The following is a 9,995-nucleotide window of genomic DNA, read 5'->3' on the forward strand; positions in this document are numbered from 1 at the left end:
TGCCTAGAATAGGAGCTCCTCCAAAAACAAAAACCAATATCCTGACTTCAGGAACCTAAGAATGTGACATTTTATTTGGAAAAGGGTCTGTACAGATGCTAATTAAAAATTTCAGGATGAAATCATCCTCGTTTATCCAGGTGGGCTCTAAATCCAGTGGCATGTATCCTTCTAAGAAAAGCGTGACAAGGTAAGATCTCATGAGATGGTGGCAGATTTTGGAGTTATGCAGCCACAAACCAAGGAAATCTTGAACCACTAGAAGCTGGAAAGAGGCAAGAGGAACTCTCCTCTACAGACCACAGAGGGAGTGTAGTTCTACCATACATTGGCTTTTGGATTTCGGGCATCCAGAAGTGCGAGAGAAAAGTTCTGTTGTTTTAAACCACTCATTTTTTGGTAATTTGTTATAGGAGCTCTGAGAAACTAATACAGTGACTATGGATATGGGAGAAGAATATTGAGTCTATTATTCCTGTGTTAAGCCTCTCTCAGAATGAAGATAGGATCTAGAAAACAGAAAAAAGCAAGTAGGGATAATATGAGATATATCAAAAGCAGTATATAAAACAATATATGCAATTTATCTATAAGATATGAAATATTATGCAAGTGAAGCTATGTGTCTTCATTTCTTCTATTCATGAGAAGTTTTTAAAATTCAATGAGAGTTTATTTTTATTAATAATAGCCATTTTTGCAGCCAGTTAAGCTAACTGTGCCCTTTTCCCCATGAGGGCCCAGTGTGCAGTAGCTACAGACAGCTACTGGAATATTCAATTCCTATATTTTGATCTTGGAGAGTTGGATAAAATATTTATCATATGCCTGGCTCATATCTTAATCCTTGGTAGTGTATGCAGCCTGTTGCCTGTACAGGTAGCCATAAGGGACCTTGGAGACAACTCTTTCCAGTGGACATTCAAGACTGGCATGCTGTCCCCTGTCTAGGCTCCAGAAAGTTATGTGCAGCACCTTTGGGAAGCTCCAGGACACAGTGGCCAGGGTCCACATTGGCCAAGTCATAATATTTTTATATCTGCACCAAACTGTAGAGCAAGGAGCATGTGACTGAGGCAGTCTGCAAGGCCAAACTCAAGTTCCTTTGGTGCCGGAAGGTCCACATCTCCAAGAAGTGGGGATTTACTAAGTTTAATGCAGATGAATTTGAAAACATAGTGGCAGAAATGCAGCTCATCTGATGCATCCCTAATTGTGGTCCCCTGGACAAATGGCTGGCCCTGCACTCATGAGAGCATTGGCACTGTTTGCTCCTTAATTATGCCCACCAATAAATCCTATTTTCCTGTAAAAAAATATTAATAGTTATTGTTTTATCTCAAATATCTTCTTTCACTTCATTATTTGATGACAAGAACATTCAGTTTTACTTTGATGCCTAAAAATGAACATTTGCCAAAATAAAAATATGCCCAAATTGGCATAATTATTTCTGGGAAAAAGGAACCCACACTTTCACATTTGGCACACCATGCTACCACCCCTAATTATTTCTGCTAGAATATTCAGTTCCTATATTTCAATCTTGGAGAGTTGGAGGAAATATTTATCATATGCCTGGCTCATATCTTAAATCCTCAGATCAACCCTATTGGGATTGATATATCAACTCTTGCTCTTGTCCAGAGAAATTATTAACCTCCATAGTCAGTTCAGGGCAATTCAAAAACTTAAAACTAGGTTTGTTGAACTTCCAAGACTGTACTATTTCTCCTTCACCAGATATTTTTGAAGCAAGAAAGGAAGGTGCACTTTAGTTATGTTTCTTCTTCCATAAAAATGAGGATTTTCTCTGGGTTTTGTGTTAAATGTCAAACGAGTGGTTTAAATTATGAGGGGCTGCATTGTTAAAACTAACAAAGGCTTGGTGGGGTCATTTTGCTTAATTGTTGTGGCATCTTTGAAATATCATATCATTTTAGCACTTTCCTAATCTATAAAATGATGTGATACATTTTAACAGCTCTGTTTTGTATCTGGCCTTTTATATCTGGCATCATGTTTTATGGTCCATCAGCTATGTAGTAGAAATAAGCACAAATATTTTGTGCATGGCATAAAATGTACTCAGAGCGTTTCATTTCTCTTGGATAGACTCTCTACAGAAAATAGAATATTATTAATTCTAAATCTAGGAAAATATGTTAATGTTATAATACAAATAAATGCTACAGGATATATATGCTTTTTAATTGCTTTTTTTCTTCATTGTGGTCTAGTACCCAATTTATTAAATCATTATAACCACCATATTCTAATTTCCATGCAAATGGCCAACTATTTGGAATATAAATATCTTCATTAAAAAAAAACTCATGCAATTTTGCTCTAAAAAAGTGTTAGTTTTATATCATTGCAATTGATATCTTATCTATCCCTAGAGAAATAGTCACCATGATAGTCTTCAGTATACTGATTTTTAAAAACTAAACTAAAACAATTGATTGTAATGCAATCAGTAAGATAATTTGCAAGAAATAGTGGTACTGCAGAAAAAAGGAAGAAAGAAATATTTTTTTTTCTTGCAACCTATAGTTTGCCTTTTCATTTTCTTAATGGTAAAATTTTAAGAAGTTTTAATTTTTATAAAGTCACTTTAACAATTTGTTTTTCACTTTTCTTTTTACTGTCAACTAAGAAATCTTTGCCTACCCTAATTGTGTAGAAATTTTCTTTTGTATTATTGCTGCTTCTATATTTTCAGTTTTAATGCTTATATATAGTTAGTTCTGAAACTCCAATACTTTGGCCACCTGATGTGAGGAACTGACTCATCTGAAAAGACCCTGATGCTGGGAAAGATTGAGGGCAGGAGGAGAGGGAGATGACAGAGGATGAGAGGGCTGGATGGCATCACGGACTCAATGGACATGAGTTTGGGTAAAGTCTGGGAGTTGCGGATGGACAGGGAGGCCTGGTGTGCTGCGGTTCATGGGGTCGCGAAGAGTCGGACAAGACTGAGCAACTGAACTGAACTGATAGTTCTATGAAAGTGAAAGTTGCTCAATCTTGTCTGACTCTTTTCGACCCCATGAACTATACAGTCCATGGAATTCTCCAGGCCAGAATACTGGAGTGGGTAGCCTTTCCCTGCTCCAGGGGATCTTCCCAACCCAAAGTTGGCTGAAGTTTCTTTCTTTCTATAAATGGTATCCTTTTCTTCCAACCCTATTTGTTAAGTTACATATGATTCACTTTGATACTTTCAAGTCTGGTTCATCAGCTTTCTTTATATAGGTCTAGAGTAGCTTTTACCCTAGCAATTATTCAACCTTACAACTGAAGTCTTTCCTTTTGACTTTTATACGAAATGGTTTAAGTGATCAAGGCAGAGTAACGCTATGGCTGGCGGGATCTTAAAGCCTCCCAGTCCTGTGTGAAGTTGTGTGAACTCTAAAGTTTACAGCTCCCGTTTTCCTCTGTGCTTGATATTGTGGAATTTCATCTCACAAATCTATGTTTCAGTATTCGGCTGAGATCTGAGCAGTCCACTATGTTGATTTCTGGGCCTCATTTACTTTTTATATCCTCTTGCCTTTTTGCAGGCCTGGAAATTTCCAGCCAGCTCAGATTTCCTGATTTTAGATTCTGTCTCAACTGAAAAAAGATGTTGACGAACGTCCTGGTACTCTTTACTTGCTAAGTTGTCTGAAATGTGCCTGGAAGCAAGCAAGTGTCAGTGATATTTTTTTCCCTTCTGAGAAGACAATTTCCCTTCATAGCAGATAATTGACTATTGATCAATATCTAAAAGCAATGATTGTATGTGTCCGTATATATTACAGGTACTACATATATTTAAGGTGGAGGGATAGAATTTTTCCCTCTTGCTCCATGCAGGATTCAACTCCAGGCAATTATTTTTAACTTACTTTTTAAACCAATACTGGCAAGATGTTATTTACTGTCAATTTACTGAATATAAAATTCATATTTGGAAAGCGTAAGAAAATTCCCAAAGTTTAAGCCACTGAGAAGTCCTTAACTGAAGATTTCAAATTGTGTGTGCTTTATTTTACACCCATGTGAATTTCTATTATCCCATCTTGCTAATATTTTGATAAAAATAAGGGCAACTCAGGCATTGACAAGAGTAGATATAGATGTGTGTCTGACAGCTTCTGATATGAAAAGTATCTCTATGATTGATTGATAAGTGTGAATGGAGACAAATGGAGTGTAATATTGCCAAGTATGTTGTCTGTGGAAACACAAGTGCTGGAGCAGCTTTGCAAGTTATGATAATAAAATTAAATGACCAGCAGAAATTGAACACGAAAGGGGAAGGAATAGATCTATATGTGGGGATAATTATTTTTCCATCTGACTATAGACACCCTTAAGAAAATGCCTTCAGTCCTCTCTATTGTAAGTAAGAGAGAAAGGCGGTTAATTAGATAAGAGATTGGTATCGAGATTTAGATATTGAATGGTAACTAAGTAGAACGTTACAGCTAACTACTAGTACTAGATAGAACAAATTAAAGCAGAGTGAAAGATTGTTCTAAATATGGACCAATAAAAGAATGGTTGTATTTCTTAACTGGATTCAGTTCAGATGAACATAACAATTCAGAATAAGAATTGCTAGATGAAGCACAAGTATTGTTTAAACTCACATAGAAAAATTAGGAGGTAGGCAATCCAAAACAGTGTCATAGTTCTGTAGTATCATCAGTGAACCACACTTTTTGTCTTTTTATTTCACTGTCTTAGTACAAAGCTCCCATCTTCATGTTTCCATCACATACCTTAAGACCATGGTTCAAGAACTTCATTTGTCCCCCACTACAAGAAGATGTACTAGCAGGAATGTAGACTGAGTTGGTTTTCCTTAAACAGTCAGATCCAAACAGCACTTATGGTCACATCTAATTTACCCAAATTTAGTCCTATTGCCAAACTTGCTGAAAAAAGAAACTAATAAAATGTAGACTTTTACAGCAGTAAGATGAGCTCTGCTAAATTCTGGGTCTGATATTAAAGAGGACAGGAGACTCAACTATATAAACAGGGTTTTCTATTTCAATGTTCATTTGAGTAACTAAGAGAATAGGGTAGGAAGGAAGATAATGAACTTCATGTGAGTTGTGTTGAGTGTGTTGTCAGGGCCTATATGTGGTAATTTCAAAGGATATGAGCAGGATGTATATTGGGAATTATGTCATTTGGACTATATGTTTGGAAATATAGTTAGGTATTTTGTAGAAAGATATATACAAGAGAAACCAAGACTTTCAGAGGTACCATAACTAATGCTGACGAGTGACTTTAAAGTGGTCCCAAGTGAACAAATATATTATTCTCTGTGCTCTTTGTAGTTGAACACCAAATCTGCTTAACAGTTTTATATGCTTGAGCTGTTTATGTGTATATTTCAAAAGTTACAACTGTCCATCACCTTGTGAGCACCTCTTACTTCTGTCATCCATTTCATGCCAGTTACACAGCTCTCCTTGTTATTTCTTAAATTCTCTAAGCTCACTCCTACCTGAGACCCTTTGCTTTTGGTATTGACTAAACTTAAGCCTTCCCCACCTTACCTTCATGGCTCAATTTCTTACCTCCACTGGGTCTTAACTCAAGTATCACCTTGCTCTGAGTCTTAACCATCAGCAAATTGAGAATCAAGTCCTCACTACTGATACCTTACAATGAGCAGTGTAGGATTCATGATATCCAAAGAAAAAGATTTAGCTTCAGGACCAGGGACCAGGCTTGATCACTCAAGAGCTTTTGTGTAGCAGAGTTTTATTGAAGTATGAAAAGGGAAAGAGAAATCTTCTGACATAGACATCAGAAGGGGGACAGAGAGTGCCCCCCTCGCTAGTTATTACAATAAATCAAAAGAATGTCTCAATGTTGTACCAGACAGACTCCCACAATTTACATTTTAATTTAGCAAGATTAGAACTAATAATAGAAAGGTCTTACCAAGCCTCTCCCACAGTATATAAGTTTTAAGATAACAAGATTAGTTAGAAGGTTCTTGTTAAGGAGAAACATATCCTCCAGCAAGATACATTGTTATATTGACTAAGACAAAGCAATGTAGGAAAACAAAAAAAAACAAACAACAAAAAAATGCTTGTCCTCCTTGAGCACCTCTGACCCCTCTCTCCTCTTCCAGAGCCCCAGACCCCTTTCCTCTCCTCGGGGACTCTGGACTTCTTATCAACCTACCTAGGAATTGACTCTCTCATTTCCCTCTTTTCTTTTAGGAGAATTATGTTGCCAAGGGAAAGGGCATCGTTTTCATTCTATAACTACTTCCTGCTGTTGAAGGGCATTGTCCCTGAATTGTTGAGGCAACATATTCTCCTAACCCTCATACTGAGGGTATCTGATCCAGGGGCCCCAAGCAATAGTTAGAGGAGGCTGTGGCACTTTTAGGAACCTGGACAAACATTTGTAACTTAAAAGCTTTTAGACCATTAGAAACAAACCCTGTTATACAGCTACAGATGTAAGGCAAAATAATCATTAAACCAAGTTTAAAACATAATCAAAATTAAAAGTTACATCAGTCCATCTTAGGATTGTTAGATGTCATCAGATCAAGAAGAGGTGTCACATACAATTGTTGCTAGTGAAGGTATTCGCAGAGTTGAAGAAAAGTCCTTTCTTTGAACTGGAGAAACCCACCATGGGAAGTCTTCAATTGATGAGAAGGGGAAGAACTCTGTAGACTGAGCAGTTAGACCAATTGTGAAGGCTCTATCAGGGATCTCCTCCGGGAGTTCTCGTAATGTCCATTGAAAAGCTGAAAGCTGAGTCACATAGTTAATTCTAAGGCTTCAGGATCTATGACAATATCTGTGCACTAAAACGCTCTGCCAAAAGAAGAGACAGTCCCTTCTTTTAAGGGTCAGTTTGAACCCTCATTAAAGGCTGGGCAAGTTCCCTATAAGCTGGAATCCAAATGTGGCAATAGCCTGTAATGCCCAAGAATCCTCTCAGTTGTCTTAAAGTCATAGGTAAGGGGTTATTTAGTATAGGTTTAATTAGCTTGGGTCCTATGGCCCTAGTCCCTTCTGATATGATTAAGCCCAGATATTTAACAAATTGTTGACAAAACTGAGCCTTTTCCCTTGATGCCTTATAACCACAGCCAGCCAAAAAGTTTAGGAAGTCTTCTGAGGCTTGTGAGCAAGCTTCCTCTGTCTCAACACAGAGCAGAATATCATCTGCATACTGTTGCACCAACTGCCTCAGAGCTATTAAAGTTTTGTAGATCCTGTGACAAACTTTGCCCAAATAGGTGGGGGCTGTCAGGAAATTCCTGGAGCAAAACTGTCCAGGTTAACTGAGAAGCTGGCTGAGTAGGGTCTTCAAAGGCAAGTAGAAATTGACTTTCATCCACCAATGGTACAGAATAGAAGTCATCCTTAAAATCAATTACTGAGAAATATTTGACCCATGCAGGAATTTCAGACAATAAAGTACAAGGATTAGGCAATTATTATTTGTATATCTCAAACAAGTCTCCATTTATCATTTGACTTTTTTTATACCCAAAACAGAAGTGTTATATGGACTATTACAGGGAATGAATAGCCCTTGTTCCTTTAAATTTTCAAGGATGGGTTTTAACCCTTCCTTAACCTTGGGCTTTAGTGCGTACCGCTTTTGATGTGGAAATAGGTGAGAGTCTTTGAGCTTGCTAATGACAGGAGCAGCATCTTGTGCTCGACCCACAGTTTTTCTATCAGCCCACACTTTAGGATTTACATTTTGTTCAATTAATGAGAGAGAAAGAACAGGCACCAGATTCATGACAACAGAGGCCTGGACCTTGCTCAATATGTCCCCTCCAAGAAGGGTGAGGGAGACTCTGGCACAATCAGAAACTCAAGAAAACAGCACAGAGTCCCAGTTGTAGCCTAAAAGGTGACTGAAATAACAGCATTTGGCTCATCCAGACAGATCCATTATCATAGTGGGTCAGGAGGAAAGTGGACCAGGGGCTTCAGTGAACACAGAGAATGTTGCCCCAGTGTCCAAAAGAAAATCAACTGATTGACACCCCCCCCCAACCCCCCGCCTAGTTATTAATACCCGGGATTCCTCAGGTGTTATTAGGACAGGAGGCAGTGTGGGGACCCCCAGGCACCTTCAGTCCTGCTTATCCTGAGAGTCCGACCCCTGGGGCCCACACCTCTGGGGACAGTCTCTCTTCCAGTGTGATCCTTTTCAGACCTGATGGGGAGCTGGGGGATGGCTTAGACACCTGAGAGCAACTTCACTTGAGATGACCCTCCTTTCCACAGTAGTAACAAGTCCATCCCTTTTCACCTGGGTTCCTCTGGGCAGTTTCCCTCAGGCTGTTTCAGAGCAGATCTAACCGCCATTGTTGGGGTTTCAGTCTTTTACTTGGTTCTTTTTTCCTCCTATTTTCCTCTTCATATTCTCTACCATAATGTACTGTCTGAGTCAGCTGTAACAGTTTTTTGAAAGACTGATTTGGTCCAAATGCCTCTTTTCATAACTTAGGGCAGATATCTGGAGCTGACTGAGAAATCTATCTAAGATCATTTCTCTCTGTATTTTCAGGATCAACATCAGTAAACTTGCAGGGAGCCTCCCATAGCCTATCTAGGAATTTACCAGGAGTTCCCCTCTCTCCCTGTCCTGTATCAGCCAATTTAGCAGTCTAAAGTCTTAGCGTGCACTCTCTTGAGTCCTTAAAGATCTGATAAAGTGGCTCTGTTATGGGAACTGCTTGGTTCCCAGTAGGAAGGAGGGTTATTTTGTGTTTCCTCTTTCCCCTTGCCTCACGCCCAATCCATTCATCTCCAAAGGTAGTAGCTTCCCTGAAAATTCAAGTTTTCAAGTCAAGAGTCAGTGTGTGTCCCAAGACATACATTACACCTCTCCAAGTAAGCTCATAAAGTAAAGTTAATCCCATAAAGGCATCTATGTAGTTTTTGGATCCTCTGGGTAGTCTCAACCACAATTGGTACTGTTTGAATTTCTACTGAGGCTGAGGTAACCCCTTCTAGAAGGGTGCCCTGATTCTCAGCCTGTTCAGGTGGGAGCCCTGGATACAGGGGCTCCTGTAATTATAGAGGGCAGGAGGGAGCTGAAGCTTTCACACCCCAATCTGCATCTTTAGAACATAAGTCTGGCATGTCTTGCATAGAGACAGAGAGCAACATATATGGCACTTCTACCCATTTTTTCTTATTTTCTACAGAACCGATCTAATTGTGAAACAATATCATAATTAAGAGACCCTTCACCTGGCCAGTGTTCCCCATCTTCCAAGGGGTACTGTGGCCATCCAGTATCACAGAAGAAGATCAGGTGTGTCTTTTTTAAACCCTGGGGATCAAACTTGTTCCAGTTTTTAAAAAATACATTTTAAAGGAGTGGTTCTATAACTGTTAGCTCCCATCTATAAGAGAGAAAAAAGCTCCATCCACAGTCGTGGCTTCTTTCCACCAGAGGCATCCCTCCCTGCTGTAGATGGGTGTGTAGACAGACTTTCCACCCCAGCTTTCCTTCCCTGGTCAGATTTAGTCTGTCCCTTACCAACACAGGCACCTTACTCATCTCTCCCCTGAGGTGGGGTGGAGATGCACCATGGGTAGACCTGATGGCATTTCAAATTGATTTTTAGTTCCTTACCACCAAGACCTTTGATTTGATTTGCCCTTTTCCTCTGATGCCACCCGGGGTGGAGCAGAGTAGTTTTCTGGGATGTTTCCCAAGCTAGGACTACTAGGGACGTGTTTCATGTGCCCATGAACATTCCTGAGTACAGTCCTGACTGCAGTAGAAATGGTGAGTCATAAAGGGATAAACAACCACCAAGATGTCCCTCTGAGTGTCACCACACCAGTATAGCAAAAGAGGTGGTAGACGGTTGGCCAGCAAGGAAAAAGTGATTTTTGTCCTCAAGCTGCTAGGCCAAACCTTCCAGTTCATTTCCACAGATTCCACAAAAGGAATATCTAGGGAGTTGAGACAAA

The 9,995-nt window shown here is 39.3% G+C and overlaps 1 pseudogene; it reads left to right on the top strand.

Moving 5' to 3' along the window:
* Positions 1-697: 697 nt before the first annotated feature.
* On the top strand, positions 698-907 carry LOC133069730 (small nucleolar RNA SNORA70; annotated as a pseudogene).
* The last annotated feature ends 9,088 nt before the right edge of the window (positions 908-9,995 follow it).

Source organism: Dama dama, chromosome 14, assembly GCF_033118175.1.
Source record: "Dama dama isolate Ldn47 chromosome 14, ASM3311817v1, whole genome shotgun sequence".
Lineage (NCBI taxonomy): Eukaryota > Metazoa > Chordata > Mammalia > Artiodactyla > Cervidae > Dama > Dama dama.